This window comes from Engystomops pustulosus, chromosome 7 (assembly GCF_040894005.1).
Source record: "Engystomops pustulosus chromosome 7, aEngPut4.maternal, whole genome shotgun sequence".
Lineage (NCBI taxonomy): Eukaryota > Metazoa > Chordata > Amphibia > Anura > Leptodactylidae > Engystomops > Engystomops pustulosus.
Window position 1 is genome coordinate 41,366,551 of NC_092417.1, and position 17,696 is coordinate 41,384,246.

General features: G+C 45.6%; 1 protein-coding gene across 4 annotated transcripts in view; it reads right to left on the reverse strand.

The window, feature by feature from the left end:
* Positions 1-17,696, reverse strand: part of SLC8A3 (solute carrier family 8 member A3) — a 216,064-nt gene that overhangs the window by 41,354 nt on the left and 157,014 nt on the right. The window lies entirely within an intron of this gene.

Below are 17,696 nucleotides of genomic sequence, written 5' to 3' on the forward strand. Positions count from 1 at the left end.
TGCCATTTTCGAATTTGGGCGCTATTTTCCGTAACGGGGTTAAACGCACTGAAAAACCGTCATCATATTTTGATAGATCGGGCATTTTCGGACGCGTCGATACCTGATATGTTTATGATTTTTACTGTTTATTTATATTTATGTCAGTTCTAGGGAAAGGGGGGTGATTTGAAATTTTAGGTTTTTTTATTATTATTTTTTTTTTAAACTTTTTTTTATTTTTATTTATACTATTTTTCAGACTCCCTAGGGTACTTTAACCCTAGGTTGTCTGATCGATCCTATCATATACTGCCATACTACAGTATGGCAGTATATGGAGATTTTCTTCCTCATTCATTACAATGTGCTATAGCGGCGCAGGGGTTAAAACGAAATAGCCTCGGGTCTTCGGAAGACCTGAGGCTACCATGGAGACGGATCTCCGCCCCCCGATGACGTCACTAGCGCCCATGCGCCGCTATCTTTTTGAGGCTGCCGGCATCGCTGTGAAAGCACCCGCGATCGGTGCTAGCACCGATCGCGGGTGTTACCGGTAAGCCTTTGCTGCAATATGCAGAAAAGACTTACCGGCTATGGAGAGGGCTCAGCCCGTGAGCCCTCTCCATGCAGCGCGACCAGGTGGGGGCCGCAAAATATTGTCCCGCGGGCCGCAGTTGGCCCGCGGGCCGCGAGTTTGAGACCCCTGCTCTACACCTAGAGGAGAGGTGGTTCTACCATCACCATAAACAGTGATTCTTCTGGATCAACACAGTAATATTTATTCAGTTGGACATGATAGACTGATGTATTTTTCTAACCTTTTTTACTATGATACTATGACTATAATAGACAGTGGCGTAACTAGAGTCCACTGGGCCCCGGGACAAAATTCCTAATGGGCCCCCCCCCCCTCCCCAACTTTACCTAAAAAAAACCCTCAAAACCCTTTCTGCTAACCGATATTTCAGTGATTATTACATATTCTGCCCCCCCACAATTAATTATTTAATATTCTCTCCCCCCATAATGAATTATTAAATATACTCTCCCCCCCATAATGAGTTATTACATATTCTACCCCCCACAATTAATTATTACATATTCTACCCCCCCACAATTAATTATTACATATTCTGCCCACCCCCCACAATTAATTATTACATATTCCCCCCCCCCCACACACACTTAATTATTACAATCTCTCCCCCCCACACAATTAATTATTACAATCTCTCCCCCCCCCCACACACACACACAATGAATTATTACATATTCTCCCCCCCCCACAATTAATTATTACATATTCTGCCCCCCCCCCACAATTAATTATTAGATTCCCCCCCCACACACACACACACAATTATTACATATCCCCCCCCCCCAATTAATTATTTTATAAAATAAGCCCCATTTAAAAAAAAACCCTATACTCACCACTGGCAGCGGGTCCGCGTCTTCTATCTTCTTGCCGCGGGCAGGCAGGAAAGGGTGCGCGGCCGCGTGATGACGTCATCACGCAGCCGCGCATCCCAGTTCATGGAGCGATGTGCGCCGGGGTTGTCTTCCGGCCACATCGCTCCAGTTATAGTGCTCGAGCGGCCGCTTATGGCCGCATCGAGCACTATACAGGGACGGGCAGGAGCTTCCTGTCCGGACGGACGGAGGCCCCTGCCCGACTGCCAGTGGCGTACCGACCGCGGTCGCCATTGAGACGGTCGCCCGGGCCCCCCCGTCCGATGGGCCCGGTCTCAATGGCGACCGCGGTCGGTACGCCACTGATAATAGATTGCTACAACCTCTTCCAGCAGCTTATTGCCGGGGGTCCTGAGTGTCGGATACCAAGGGGCTGAACAGCATACAATTTAAGAAGTGCTACAACCTCTACCACAGGCCAGCCTCCAGGGGTTCTGGGTGTCATATCCTACCAACCTGATTTTACAGATAAGTGATCAATTCTTTTAAAACCTGGAATACCCCTTTGAGGCATTTAGGAACTGTTACACACTAGGTAGTAAGGTCCTTCCATTCCTCCTAATTCCAGCAATCTATAGTAGACCATTTGCATGTTTGCCAGATGACGCTATAGTTCTGAGAAACTATGAGTACCAATGGTGTACAAAGAACATAATATACTGTAAATGATCAGTACAGATGTCCTCTATTAAATCATTTAGTAATTGACAGAATCTCTTATCTGACAAGCTTTTAGATTGTGAACCCTCACACCAACAACGGTAGCCAAACAATAAACCATATTGATGAAGATTAACGCTTCTTTAATTGACAACATATATCAAATTAAAGACCATAAACAGCTTGATGAAGCCATTCAGGAAATCTCTCTTGCACATAATTCTCCTGTACCTGTTGCCATGGCCCGGAAGCCTATTTTTAGCGTGGGTTCTGGAGAGAGATCCCTTGAGTGGTACAGCCGTCAATCACAGCACTGCAGGCACAAGCAATAATGTAGAGGGTTGTGTTTGTTTAGGAGGCAATGACTCACAGCTGTACCTCTACCTGCCACAAAATAGTTCTGCACTTTTGCCAATTGCCCCCTGAAAATTTATATTTTTATTTAGCAAAATACATTGCATTTCCTTTCTTGGCCGAAATCCCAAAATCCAGGAGAAAAATGACCTGTGTTTGTTTTACGGTTATGTAAAATATTCAATATGAAATCTTCATTCTTTGCAGTATAATTATAATCTAAAGTACACAGAATGTATTGGTTCCTGGGGTGCACGCAATAACATAATTACTTTATATTAATAGACTTTCTTTACAGAACCTGGATATATTTAGCGTTCTAGTTAGAGATGAGCGAGCACTAAAATGCTCGGGTACTCGTTATTCGAGACGAACTTTTCCCGATGCTCGAGTGCTCGTCTCGAATAACGAGCCCCATTGAAGTCAATGGGAGACTCGAGCATTTTTCAAGGGGACCAAGGCTCTGCACAGGGAAGCTTGGCCAAACACCTGGGAACCTCAGAAAAGGATGGAAACACCACGGAAATGGACAGGAAACAGCAGGGGCAGCATGCATGGATGCCTCTGAGGCTGCTAAAACGCACCATTATGCCAAAATTATGGGCAACAGCATGGCCATGACAGAGTGACAGAATGAAGCTAGATAGCATCTAAAACATCCAATAATTGACCCTGACACTATAGGGGACGGCATGCAGAGGCAGCGGCAGCAGCGGCAGGCTAGAGAGTGGCATGGCGACATACCCTAAATGGACTCAGGCTTCAAACCAATGGGTGGCAGAGAGGAACCAAAGGAGGTGAGCAAGAAGCGCTCAAATAATATCGGTACATGATAAAAGTTTGCCAGTATATTTTGTGGATTACACAGCAGGGTGGCGACAAAGTTAACATGGAAGCCATGAAAACAACCCAAAATTCTGCCTGACACAGCTCGTTTGATAAGGGGACCATGTATGGAGGCAGTGAACTAGTAGTAGATTAAAGGTGCTGCAGTTAAAACTATGTTAGTTGGATCTTGGGATGGAGCTGGCGCTCCGCAGCCAGGCGAGCTTTCGCCAATCCAAGCCCCTGTCTCTAGGCTACTCCCCAAACAGCACTTCTAAGAACCTTTTGTATAAGATCAAGTGTAGTAGCGTTCTTATAAGTTTAGGATATGGCGGGTGAGGGGAATGTAAACAGATGCGCAAGAAGCGCTGAAATAATATCGGTAAATGATAAAAGTTTGCCAGTATATTTTGGGGATTACACAGCAGGGTGGCGACAAAGTTAACAAGTTTGATGTGGAATGCCCTGTAATAGCTCTTGGGCGGTGTGCCTTTTATCGCCTAGGCTCAGCAGTTTGAGCACCGCCTGCTGTCGCTTAGCGACGGCACTGCTGCTGTGCCTAGAGCTACCGACTGATGGCGCCATGGCCACGGATGGTAATTCGGAGGAGGAGGAGGTGGAGGAGGGGTGGGAGGAGGAGGAGGTATAGTAGGCCTTTGAGACCTGGACCGAGGTAGGCCCCGCAATCCTCGGCGTCGGCAGTATATGACCAGCCCCAGGGTCAGACTCGGTCCCAGCCTGCACCAAGTTAACCCAATGTGCCGTCAGCGATATATAGTGGCCCTGCCCGGCAGCACTCGTCCACGTGTCCGTGGTCAGGTGGACCTTGTCAGAAACGGCGTTGGTCAGGGCACGGATGATGTTGTCTGACACGTGCTGGTGCAGGGCTGGGACGGCACATCGGGAAAATGTGGCGGCTGGGGACCGAATACCGAGGGGCGGCCGCCGCCATGAGGTTGCGAAAGGCCTCGGTCTCTACTAGCCTATAGGGCAGCATCTCCAGGCTAAGCAATCTGGAGATGTGGACATTAAGGGCTTGGGCGTGCGGGTGGGTTGCACTATATTTTCTTTTCCACTCCAGCGTCTGGGGTATGGAGAGCTGAACGCTGGTGGATGCTGTGGAGGATCGTGGAGGCGACGATGGGGTTTTTGTGCCAGGGTCCTGGGCAGGGGGCTGACTATCAGCTGACACAGGGGAAGGAGCAGTGGTGTGCACGGCCGGAGGTGAACCGGCTTGGTGCCACTGATTCGGGTGTTTAGCATTCATATGCCTGCGCATACTGGTGGTAGTTAAGCTAGTAGTGGTGGAACCCCTGCTGATCCTGGTTTGGCAAAGGTTGCACACCACAGTCCGTCGGTCATCCGGTGTTTCCTTAAAGAACCTCCAGACTTCTGAAAATCTAGCCCTCGCCGCGGGAGCCCTCGCCACGGGAGCTTCACTACGTGACACATTTGGCGCTGATGCACCTGCTCTGGCCCTGCCTCTCCGTCTGGCCCCACCACTGCCTCTTCCAACCTGTTCTGCTATAGGACTCTCCTCCGTCTCAGAAGCACTGTGTTCACCCGGCCTCTCAACCCAGCTTGGGTCTGTCACCTCATCATCCTCCGATCCCTCAGTCTGCTCCCCCCTCGGACTTCCTGCCCTGACAACAACTTCACCACTGTCTGACAACCGTGTCTCCTCATCGTCCGACACCTCTTTACACACTTCTTCCACTACGTCAAGAAGGTCATCATCACCCACAGACTGCGACTGGTGGAAAACCTGGGCATCGGAAAATTGCTCAGCAGCAACCGGACAAGTGGTTTGTGACTGTGGGAAGGGTCCAGAAAACAGTTCCTCAGAGTATGGTGGTTCAAATGCCAAATTTTCCTGGGAGGGGGCAGACCGGGGGGGAGGAGGCTGAGGTGCAGGAGCTGGAGGAGTGCCGATTTCGGTGACATGGGTGGCCTGCGTGGAAGACTGACTGGTGGACAAATTGCTCGAAGCATTGTCGGCAATCCACGACATCACCTGTTCGCACTGTTCTGGCCTCAACAGTGCTCTACCACGAGTCCCAGTAACTTCAGACATGATGAACCTAGGGAGTGTAGCTCTGCGGCGTTCCCCTGCTCCCTCATCAGCAGGTGGTGTCTCACCCCACCCAGGACCACGGCCTCTGACCCCTGCAGTAGATGGACGCCCACGTCCCCGCCCTCGTCCTCGTCCTCTACCCCTAGCCCTCGGGTTAAACATTTTGAAAATGAAAGTTATATAACTTTAATTTTTTTTTTAACTTTTTTTTTGTGTTTTTTAGTTTTTAAAACCAAACAATGCTATCCTATTGCTATGGCTATTTTCTAGCCAAGTATGAAAGCACACTGATGAGATGACGCTGAGTTATGAAAAAATAAAAGGAAAATAAAAAGGAAATGACAGACTGTGCCTAATTGAAATCCAACCCCTAATAAATTTTCCCACTTCGGTCTTTGTGATGGATATGTGCGTCACTAAGCGCTAAACATAGCGGTCGCAAGTCTCACTCCAAATTCCTCACAATTGGCTAGTATATGCACTGCAGCAAGGACAGCCACCAGCAGATCAACCAGAAATAAAATATATATAACGCTATTGTAGGCGTAAGTAAGCCGTTTGGATTCTCCTTTGGGGTGGATATGTGTGTCCACACAACGGTAGCAAGTCCCCCTGCAAATTCCTCACAATATGGTACTAGCTGCACTACTAGTGCCAGCAAGCCCAGCCACAAGCAAACAAAAAAAAGTATAACGTTATTGTAGCCCTAAAAAGGGCTGTTGGGTTCTTGTTGAATCACTCCTGCCTAACAGTAATCTTCTAGCACCCTAACGCTGTCCCTGACCAGCAGCAGCTCTCTCCCTAGCGGCATCCAGACACAGAATGATCCGAGCAGCGCGGGCAGCGGCTAGTCTATCCCAGGGTCACCTGATCTGGCCAGCCAACCACTGCTATCGACGCGTAAGGGTACCACGTCAAGCTGGGTGGAGTGCAGAGTCTCCTGGCTTGTGATTGGCTCTGTTTCTGGCCGCCAAAAAGCAAAACGGCGGGAGCTGCCATTTTCTCGAGCGGGCGAAGTATTCGTCCGAGCAACGAGCAGTTTCGAGTACGCTAATGCTCGAACGAGCATCAAGCTCGGACGAGTATGTTCGCTCATCTCTAGTTCTAGTGCATTCGTTCTAAGATTTCTGAGACTTATGCAGTGCAGCAGATGTATGGAGGTAGACAAAGTGTTATCTTCTTCTATTTTAGTATATGCAGTGTTTATTTAGTGCCTAAGTAATGCAGGACATAATGACACAGACATAGACAGTGGGCCCTGAGAATAAATTCCCTTCCCGGCTGCCCCTGCCTACTTGCCTCACTTATCCCTTGAGATAATGGACATCAAGTTGACGTTCCCTTCCTGCACCAAAGGGCAAAACACTAAGACAAGCACAAAAGAATAGTCTTCATAGGCGTGTCAAAAGCAAGAGGACAAATACAGTACAAAATCACAAGGCAGAAGGATAGTCTGAATACAAGCAGAGGATCAAAATACTGCAATACAGAGTACAGAAATAACAGGATAGCAGGATTACTTACTTACTATGAAGTGAGTACATAGCAGACAGAGCAGACAAGACCTCTTATACAATATCAGAGTCCCAGCCCCAGAACTCTGAAATCCAGACAAAACAGAACAGCAAGGGAACAATGTGAATGAAGGGAGAGCCTTTTGGTAGCAGCGGGTTAACTAATGAACCAGCAGAGATGCAGGAGTGATGGGTACTATGCAAATCAATCAACGTAGCCAGTTATCATAAATCACCATTCACACTATCAATGTCAGAGTAAAATATAATGACAGTGCTTCCTCAGCCGTACTCTACAGACAAAGGATGATGATGGCACAGATATTACTGCCTACTCCTGACATTTTGTTGGTTTTGTTTATTGGGTGTAACCCACTACTAAAAATCTAATGATACAGACAGTTATCTCACAGCTGCCATAGACATGCATTATGCATGGTCACCGTGCGGTGGGCGCATTGTGTCTCCCCGCACAGAGTCCGAGCCGCGTGGCTGCTCCGCAGTAAATAGAGAAGTTCCTGTACCTGCCCTGATTGCTTACGTTCGCTGCTGTGGATGTGTGCATGAATCCTGACATTGCTAAAAAAAGTTGCTCTAAAAGGGAATTAAGGAACAGGCTGGAATGATGAAGATCCAACAATTGAATCAAAACTACATTGATGGAAACTGGAGATACATTCAAAAAGTCCATTGGTTGAAGAAGAGAAGCATTGATATAGGTCATTTTATACAGAACCAAACCCAGATGCCAATCAACATTAAAAATAATCATGATAAGTTACGTTAGAAAATTCATTTTCAAGTCCCTGACTTACAGACGACCCCTCTCTCTCCAATGGGACCTCTGGTGAAACTCTCTGGATGCTGGTAATTTATTGAACTTTAGCCCCAGACTTCAATGGTCAGCATAGGAGTTACCAAAGGTGTCTGCAATGCAAAGTTATCGTTAATCATTGCTTCCATTAAACCCCCAAATTTTGAAAATCATATTCCCACAGGGACAAAAAAAAATACTTTGTCTGGATTAACACTTAAATTATATATCAGTCCCGACTTACATACAAATTCAATTTAAGAACAAACCTTAACAGTACCGTAACTTGGGGCTGCCTGTACTATAGTAGTAAGTTCACTTGTATAAGTGGATGTGGCCCCACAGTGTTCAGCATCACAAATGATCACAAGTGCATCAATATGCATAGTAGTTGTGCACAAATATGTTAGAATCAAGGAAATTAAGACAAAATAGATCAAGTTAAGTAGAGCCGTAACATGAGGGGATTAAGGAGATGCGGTAGCACTTTGGACTTGGAAGCCATAGGGAGCCTGTAGGTATATTCCCCATACAAAGAAGCCAGCATTAGAAACAATACATAATAATAAAAGTGTGTGGCACAGAATTTTCATTGGTGTCCCAGCCGATGCAACTCACGCCTAACATTTCCTAGGGATTTAGGGATTCGGTAGAATCTGCCACCGTATATATGCAAAAATAAAATGTGAACAAAGATCCATTCTTAACGTTTTCAAGGTTAGCCTGGCCATATCAGATGAAAAACTTCATCAATGCAGAAAATTCAGTGAATTGTATAAATGACAGAATGTCTAAAATGATGTCATCCAAGTACAATTTGTACTAATACATTCATATTATATCAGGTAAATTCCATTCATTATTATATATTGAAACAGAAATGATGTTTTTAACTTGTGATTGAAAATTAAGAGGTAAAGATAAGCATTTTGATTTCAGTTTGACCTTTTTATATTTATATGTTACAACAAGCGGAATTATTTCTTATTTATACATAAATAATAAAATGGCAATTTTTTTTTATTATGCCGTTCAGCGTATGGAACAATTATTTTTATATTTTCAAAGATTTTTGGATGTAGGGACATATAACAATTACGGTATATGATATTTGTATTTGTTTATGTGCATTCTAGGGATATGCATTCTTTAATATAACAGGACCACCTCCAGCAATCTGCTATAATGTTGCTTGATTGAAAGCCATGAGAGCATCTCAGAGGTTCAGAGCGGTCATTTGAGTTCCACAGTTTGGGTTGACTTAAATGGTTAACACTACTGCCTTCTATGGAGAGGGCCCAGCCCCTGAGCCCTCCCCATACAGGGGTTGTCCTACAAACCAAGTCAGGCCCTATCCTGTTCTGCTCCATACATCTCTTTGGAGCTGACGGAAATTGCTGAGCGCCATGCCCTCCGATCTCCGTCAGCTCCATGAAGATGAATTGAGCAGAACGGTCATGTGCGGCCATCTGCTCCATTAATCTCCGGGAGCGACGAGGGGTCCGACTGAGGTTCCTGGGACCCCTCATTTTTGTGATCTGTCCTGTGGACGCAGCCTGACTTGGTTTTTGGGACAACTCCTTTAAAGGCCTCCTTTTAATGGAAAGGAGGTAATTTATGGTCCCACATGTGAAGTCAAGTCCATTGGTCAAAAGGTCTATTTACACCTCAGTCCCATTCATCTGAATGGGGTTGAAGTGCAATACCAAGCAAAGTTGTTGTACCATGTATGGCTATAGACCCGTACATCAGTACTCATCACCTACGCGGCAAGTCCTTCCCATATCAGCTTGGTCTCCTATGATAAGCTACTCTGTATAAAGCCCAAGGCCATCACATATTTATGTAATTTCCAGAATGTATAGGGCCCGTATGATCATAAAATACAGGTTTTTAGGCCACTAGTAAGAAACAAGATGATCAGATAATACCCACATACTGAGGGAAATTAGGTTCCTTTGACACAAACAGATGCTACGTAGCAGATGTTCAGCTAGAGAAGGGGGTGGGCGCTACTCACCCCTCCCCTCACCATAGGACGCCATTCAGCGTGGGCAGTGCGTATGGCAAAAGATAGAGGATGCGCTATTTGCCCCTTGTGCATGAATGTTTTTATGACCGTACTGATACCCGGAGTGGACCGTTTTAATATAGGTAGCACATGGCTGCATTCACTTCAGTGGGCCATAATGCCCACTGCACTGGGTCATAGCCTGAAAAGATAGGAGAGGGGAGGGGTGAGGAGCGTTGTATACTACACCCAGGTACGGCCAGGGTGAGCAAACATTCATGTGTATGAGGTCTTAGGCTACATTCACACTGCTGTTGCCCGCCGTACCGTAGCACGGCAGGCAACGGCGGCGCACGGGGAGAGGAGGAAGAGGTGAGCACTGCTCAACCCCGCCCCTCTCCATAGGAACATATGGCGCACGGCGCCGTACTACGGAGAAAGATAGGACATGTCCTATCTTTTTCCGGGGTATGGAGCAGTACGGTGCCGCACGTATGCCCATTGCCGTCTATGGGGGATGTATATCGGCCGTATATACGTTGGCCCTATATACGTCCCCCATACGGCAGTGTGAATGTAGCCTTAGTGAGAGGTTTTTTGAAGGCTGCAACATTTTTTGGACTTAAAATGAACCAGAGAATGGGGTAAATTGATTTTCCCTTCCAATAGAGATACACAATAATTCTACTAATTCTTGATGGTGCAAGGTTTTGCTGAATATCTCAAGCTTGGGAAAGCAGGAATACCATGTCTAATTACCATTTTATGGAAAATCAATGTCTATTGCTGTGGGTAGTGATCTTCTGGATGCTGCTGTAGCTATACAGTACATAAAATAAGTGGAGATTAAATGGAGACAGTGGAGGAACGGCTTGGGGCTAGCATGGATGTGAAGCCCTTTATTAGACTGCCCTTAGGCTCTGCGTTCAGTTACCTCTGGGCTAGATCTCACCGTACTAGTTTCCACAAGATAATTGAATCCCATTTCTAAAACTTGCCTTGTTATTTTCTTCTGAATACAATCTATTAAGCTATTTAACACCCCTCCTTATGCACCCGCACTATTGTGACACATCTAAATGCACTTCAGAGGGTTGTAAACACGAAAACTGACAAACGTAATAAATAAAAGCAATGTAACTTGTCGTGGTAGTGAATATGAGGTAGTGGTGGGCTTCTCTTAAAGGGCTTGTTCCAAAAATTTGGTATATCCCCTATGCACGGGAAATGGGATAACTAGCTAATCGATGAATGGGAAATGTCCGGAAAATGAGCACGGTCGGGAATAGCCTCTCAGCTGCTGATTGGATGTAGCGGTCACTTGCCTCTACAGCCAATCAACAGGTGAGTTGTCAGGAATAGCCTCTCAGCTGCTGATTGGATGAAGCGGTCACTTGCCTCTACAGCCAATCAGCAGGTGAGTTGTCAGGAATAGCCTCTCAGCTGCTGATGGGATGTAGCGGTCACTTGCCTCTACAGCCAATCAGCAGGTGAGTTGTCAGGAATAGCCTCTCAGCTGCTGATTGGATGTAGTGGTCACTTGCCTCTACAGCCAATCAGCAAGTGAGTTGTCAGGAATAGCCTCTCAGCTGCTGATTGGATGAAGCGGTCACTTGCCTCTACAGCCAATCAGCAGGTGAGTTGTCAGGAATAGCCTCTCAGCTGCTGATGGGATGTAGCGGTCACTTGCCTCTACAGCCAATCAGCAGGTGAGTTGTCAGGAATAGCCTCTCAGCTGCTGATTGGATGTAGCGGTCACTTGCCTCCAGACTCATTATAGAGAGGTGCAGTGTAGGTCTGCCGAGAAATAAGGGGAATATGTTTTATTATGTTATCTGAGGACTATGTGGGCACTTTAAAGTTTAAATACTCGCCATTATGTACAACTTCTCTTCTTTTTTTCTTATCCCACTACTGCAAATTGTGTGGTCAGATACCAACCTCCTGCTATAATAATAAGATACAGAGATAAAGAATTCTATCAGTTCTTCAGCATAGCATCAAGTGGACAGCTAAACCAGAACCCTCTCTACCTGCTGGGAGGACAGTGTTTTTATGCTCCATACCATATTTTCCTTAAACAAGAGACAATGGGGGTCATTTACTAAGGGCCCGATTCACGTTTTCCCGACGTGTTACCCGAATATTTCCGATTTGCGCCAATTGTACCTGAATTGCCCCGGTTTTGGCGCACGTGATCGGATTGTGGCGCATCGGCGCTGGCATGCACGCGACGGAAATCGGGGGGCGTGGCTGAACGAAAACCCGATGTATTTAGAAAAACCGCCGCATTTAAAAAACGAAATTGTGTCGCTTGGGACGCGCTTACCTTCACCTGGTCCAGCTCGGTGTATTCCGGCGCGTTCAGTTGATTTTCAGCGCAGCAGCGCCACCTGGTGGACGGCGGAGGAACTACCTTCATAAATCCCGTCCGGACCCGTATCCTGTTCAGAGAACGCGCCGCTGGATCGCGAATGGGCCGGGTAAGTAAATCTGCCGCAATGGGGCAGATTTACTTACCTGGTCTGTTCGCGATCCAGCGGCGCTTTCTCTGCGCTGGATTCGGGTCCGGCCGGGATTCATCAAGGTAGTTCCTCCGCGCTGGAGTTCACCGGGCCGGACCAAGTGAAGGTAAGCGCGTCCCAAGCGACACATTTCTTTTTTTAAATGCGGCAGTTTTTCCGAATTCGTCGGGTTTTCGCTCGGCCACGCCCCCCGATTTCCTTCGCGTGCATGCCGGCGCCGATGCGCCACAATCCGATCGCGTGCGCCAAAATCCCGGGGCAATTCAGGTACAATCGGCGCAAATCGGAAATATTCGGGTAACACGTCGGGAAAACGCGAATCGGGCCCTTAGTAAATGACCCCCATTGTATATACAATTAAGGTAGCCAAGTTGTCATCTCCTTTATTATTAAATCTGTATGATAGGGGCCTGTCTAATCTGTCTCTATCTATCAGCAGTAGCAGAGCGAGGAGTCTGTGTGCCCTTGTGGAGAGTCTATAGGGCTTATTTACTAAGGACCCGTGGCCGTTTCGTCGGGTTTTGTGACGTTTTCGGGATTTGCGCCGCTGGAACAGGTATTTAAACTGGGGATTATGTCGCACGTGATCGGATTGTGGCGCGGCTACGCTGGCTTTCATTCGACAGAAATCAGGGGAATTTCTTTGTGGGAATACCCTTCTAAGTATGATATGTGTGACTCTATTAATTTCTATGTAGCAAAGTCCTGTATTTTCCTTCTCTTCATCAGTGTCACGATAAATGATCTAGACTTCAGCACCATCGATGGGTAAGACATAGAACCTCCGGCAGTTTGAGCCCAGTCATCAAACAGATATTAGCTATATTTTGGAATACTGTCTGTATTTTGGAATCTTGGTACAATCCCTTTAAGTGTACTGAAATGATACAAACTGAATATTTGGTGACAGAGTTGTAAATTTTTTTGGTCCCAAAAAGTCCTTTCCTAAGTACAGTGATCCTTCACTACCAGCAGGCGTACATAGCGTCGAAGGGAATGAAGTGCCACGGCACAGAGAGACATGGGGGGTGCTCTGCAGTGTGACTCACGCTGGCTGACTCACAGTATGGCAGTTTTATGTTTTGTGATTGCGATCGGCGCGCAAAGGATGATCATCATAAGAGAGTGTCTGCGGAGCTTCACACTCTCCAGTTTTTATGAAATATAGGTCAAGTTACAATACTGTATTTCATTACTTGCTCGCATGCTGATGATACAGTCTGGGGGGAAACTTCTTATTATGAAGTCAATAATACGGTGACCTGGATATGACAGCACATCTAGTGATATACTAGAGGTTGTACTTGAGAAAAGAAGAAACACCCAGAGACCACAAAATACCTGACATTAGTGCTATGCCTAATGGATATATTACGGCATGCATAAAAAGCACATCCCTTTACTTTGGGGCCTATGCAACATCAGGCAGAGGGCAACAATCTAAAATTTTTGGTTATTGGAGCACTTTATTTTAAAGAGAACCTGTCAGCACTTTTTTTTTTTACAAATACAGCAAGTGTCAGTTTCCACTATTCTTTTAGCTAAAAATGGTTTCCTTCACATCCCTATAAAATTCCCCTCAAAATCAATTTTGTTAACTTATCTGGCATACAGCCAGATCTAGCAGGAGATCATTAGCTCCTCCCCAGGCGACATGCCTCCATCTCACCATTCAGTACATGTCATGTGACTAAGATTTGCAAAATGTACCCCATGTATGTATCTGATCGCATGAAATCACAGCCGCCTCCATAAGGGTATAGGAGAAGTAGAAGTACATGGAGGCTTCTATGATTTCAGATGTTCAGAAACATCCATGGGGTAGATTTTACAAATGTAAGTTGGTAAAGGGCCTTAGATGACATCACCCTGATCACATGACATGAAGTGCTGAATAATGAGGAGGAATGGGGTGAAGCTACTGGACACGTCCCCTCTGACTCATGCTAGATCTGGCTGTATGCCAGGTAAGATAACAGTAAATAAGTACATTTTATGGGGTATTTTATGGGGATGTGAGGGAAATGATTTTTAGCTAAAAGACAGGTGGCATTTAGATAATAGGGCTCTATGGAGACCTCTCACTATCTGTATTTCTGAAAAATGTGGTGACAGGTTCTGTCTGAATGGTCAGATATTGTTTACTTAAAAAAAGGGAAAAAGGGACACTCATTCTTGTGATACTAGTTGAGAAGCCCCCAGCAATAAGTTATAATAAGAATGTATCCATATACCTCCTACAACCATTAATACTGCATACTTGAAAATGCCCCAGCAGGTAAAGGTTATCAGCATGAAAGTGGTTGTCTAGTTTTAGCAAGTAAATGTTTCTGTAATGAAAAGTTACTCAATTTTACAAAATACTTTCTGTATCAATTCTTTGGGTTCTTCTAGATCTCTTGCTGTCATTCTACAGGAAGCTTCATTGTTTACTTCCTGTGGATAGAAATCTGTCCACAGTCATGTGATGTCACACAGCTGCACAGCTCGTTATGTCCCTGGTGATGTGATGTCCCATGGGTACGCGGCTCGTTGTATCCCTGGTCATGTGATGTCACACAGGTGCACAGCTTGTAATGTACCTGGTCATGTGATGTCCCACGGGTGCGCGGCTCGTTGTATCCCTGGTCATGTGATGTCACACATATATGTTATATCATACAGCCCTGATTACTCTCTGTGATACTAACGAGCCGTGTACCTGTGTGACATCATATGACCAGGAACAGTTTCTTTTCGGGGAGAAGTAACTCCTGATTTACTGGAAGAAAACTTTCAAAATGCAATTCAAGAGTATCGTATGCACACAGCCTCAGTCGTGTCTTAACAACTTCCTTGAAAAATCCTGAATGTTTTCATAATTAATAGAATGAGACATAAGGAAATATGTCAAAAATTTATATAAGATGATATGGTATCCATAGCAACCACCCCAATAATACCAAGGGTAACATAACACGCCAGAGGACATTATCCTTCTTCCAGCAATCTGGAAGAGGAAAACAAGATGTTTTTCCATGTGCCGTTTCAAACAGTGATTATAGTTTAATGTAAGCAGCCTAAAGTAACTGGAGGCAGGTTGAGGCCTGGTGGGTACAGGCCATTAAGGATGTCAACAAGCCACTCACTCCTAGTTATTACGTTAAGAAAGGAAAATTTGTGGGATCTGCTCCCTAGTAAGTTTTGTTGTGAAGCAACATACACAGCAGTGTATGGTGACCCCCGTGACCCTGTGTGAGGAGGCTCAGGAGGACAGCATGGCAGGAGTCAGACAGCTGTCTGGTCAGTTAACCCTTTGCTGGCTTGCCCCTGACAGGTTCTCATGCCACTGCCTACCTCTTACTTTTTTAGTCCATCCATGCAGAGTAGTCTAAAAGGGTTTGTGTATGCCATTCATTTTCTCCCTCCTACATTGTAACTTATTGTCCACTTTTTGCCCCCTGCTATTTTACCCCTGTGTCACCTGTTCTACTTCTTTTCCAATGTCTCCCTTCCTGTTGACCCCCTCCCTGAAGGTGCGTTCACACATGGGCCACATTTATTAAAACACTTGTGCCAGTTTTCTGTCTGAATGCCTAAACTGCTTGCACCTGTATTTATAAAGTGTCTGCCCCAGTTTTGTGTGGCAGCTGCTCTGTAGCGGCCGCACCACAAAATTCTGCACATAAAGGGGCGTCCGGTGCATAGTCGGACCCACCACATTTATTACTGCAACTCGACAGGATTGCGTTGCACACTCTATGTTAACAGTGCACCAAGAAAAGGTTGGTGACACTTCCCAAATAGTACAGGAGGTACCAGATTAATGAAGACCGTGCGGCAGTATTCTATAATGTTCCGCATCCTGCACACTCCACAGGCAAACTGCTCTTAGTGCACTACTTTTGATAAATGTGGCCCACAGTGTTTTCTGCACACGTTTGTACGTATGCATAACACCACATGTGTTTTCATGTGTTTGGCTGCTTAGAAAGAGTTTTCTTTCATTGCTAGAAGTGTAAGCAGGTGTGAAAATGTAAACACATTAGCTTACGCTTCCATCAATGAAGAAAATGGCTTTAAAAGCAGCCAAACACACGGTAAAATAACAAAACGTATGGTGGGGCAACAGGAGGGGGCAAAAGCGGGCCGTGGGTCACTTTCTCTGACTCGAATTTGGGAGGCATAGTAATGGGGCCCACTGAGGCACTGGCGCCCAGGGGCCTACTAGAACCTGAGATGCACATGCTGCAATATTTATAAGGAGCTGAATTAGTCTTCATCACTCTGAGTTAAAAGGACTCTGTCACCAGCTCTTAACTCAATAGACCTCCCCCTCAGGGAGGGTATGAAATGTCAGGGACGTGTTAGTGCCACCATTGTGATCCGACGTGGGCAGCATGCATAAAGTGCACCAAATATGCTGCATTCTGTGGGAGTATGGAAAGGGGGCCAGATTAATGAAGAACATGCACCACAATTCATGAATCTGTTGCACCCTGCACACTACACAAGCAAACTACACACAGTACAGTTTTCACAGTTTTGATAAAATGTGGGCCTCTGACTTTTCTACCCTGTATTTATGGTTTTACATCACACAGAGCCATGATCATGCAGGCAGTGGCTCAGCTCAGGCAATCCCCGGGCATCGTGCACGCCTAACTTTGCCTGATATATCGGTGGGATACGGGGCCGGGTAGGCGTGTCAAGTGCCCGAAAGTTGCCGGAGGAGAGCTGCCGAGACTCAGGGACACAGCTCCAATGGACTGCAGCACAGGACATCAGGAGGACTGGATGAGGTAAGTTGAGCTTTTTTTTTCTTTTTAAAAAGCCCTCCCCAGAGCAGCTGCTAAATGTAATAGTCGGAATCATTTGCCATTAAAAAGATGAGATTCTAACCTTTACAAAGACACCAGAAGCATGTTTCCATCTGACTCTCAGATCATTTGCATTTCCATTTGGATAACTTAAGGTAAACAGGCATAAGAAATGAAATATAGATATGATATTTCATACCCCACTTGGAGGTATGTTTTTAAAACTGGTGACAGAGTCTTATAAATTTAAGCTGAACATGGAATTGAATAATTTAACCGAAGGATCCTGAAACAAATCCTCCATAAAATGCCGGTATTAATTCCCTTCATGAGTGGTGGTCAGAAAGTGTGGCAAAGTTGCTTGTTTGGTTTCCTCCTACATCCAGAGGAATAAAAGCGTTGGGGTCCTAGGATACACAGAATATTTTGTATACATTTTTGCTGGGATGATTTTGGTTCGGTAGCTCTGCTACATCTCTAAGGGGGGGCATTTAGTCGCACTAGCGCTGATAAGTTCTCTTTTCCTTTGTAATAGCTGTAGCTTTGGTTTGTGGTCACACGGAGCAGAAATCTCTAAATGTTCACATGCTCACAGTCACAGGGTTATTAGTTGATGTTATATCTATAGGAAAAGCATTAATAGCAGTCACGATGAGTAATTATGG